The sequence below is a fragment of the Hylaeus volcanicus genome, chromosome 9 (genome assembly GCF_026283585.1).
Source record: "Hylaeus volcanicus isolate JK05 chromosome 9, UHH_iyHylVolc1.0_haploid, whole genome shotgun sequence".
NCBI lineage: Eukaryota > Metazoa > Arthropoda > Insecta > Hymenoptera > Colletidae > Hylaeus > Hylaeus volcanicus.
The window spans coordinates 3,528,521-3,528,802 of record NC_071984.1 but is presented as its reverse complement, the minus strand read 5'-3'; the positions used below and the strand labels follow the sequence as shown (position 1 = coordinate 3,528,802).

Sequence of the window (282 nt, the reverse complement as noted above, 5' to 3'; positions counted from 1 at the left end):
AGCTCCATCCTCCATCCCAGGACCTCGCTTAGGATCTTATAAATAAGCACAACATAAAAAGTAAGGAATTTAGAGGAAGATTCTACTCACTCGAGGAATGTCAAATATATTATCATACCAGCATGGTACAAGGTGATTTCAATCTCTCCCATTTCCTTTTGCAGCTCCATCCTCCATCCCAGGACCTCGCTTAGGATCTTATAAATAAGTACAACATAAAAAGTAAGGAATTTAGAGGAAGATTCTACTCACTCGAGGAATGTCAAATATATTATCATACCA

The 282-nt window shown here is 37.9% G+C and overlaps 1 long non-coding RNA gene across 1 annotated transcript in view; it reads right to left on the bottom strand.

The window, feature by feature from the left end:
• Window positions 1-33: 33 nt before the first annotated feature.
• Window positions 34-282, bottom strand: part of LOC128881856 (uncharacterized) — a 958-nt gene continuing 709 nt past the window's right edge. The window contains exon 3 of the long non-coding RNA XR_008458200.1: window positions 34-197. This is a non-coding gene — a long non-coding RNA (uncharacterized LOC128881856). The remainder of the gene's footprint in view (window positions 198-282) is intronic.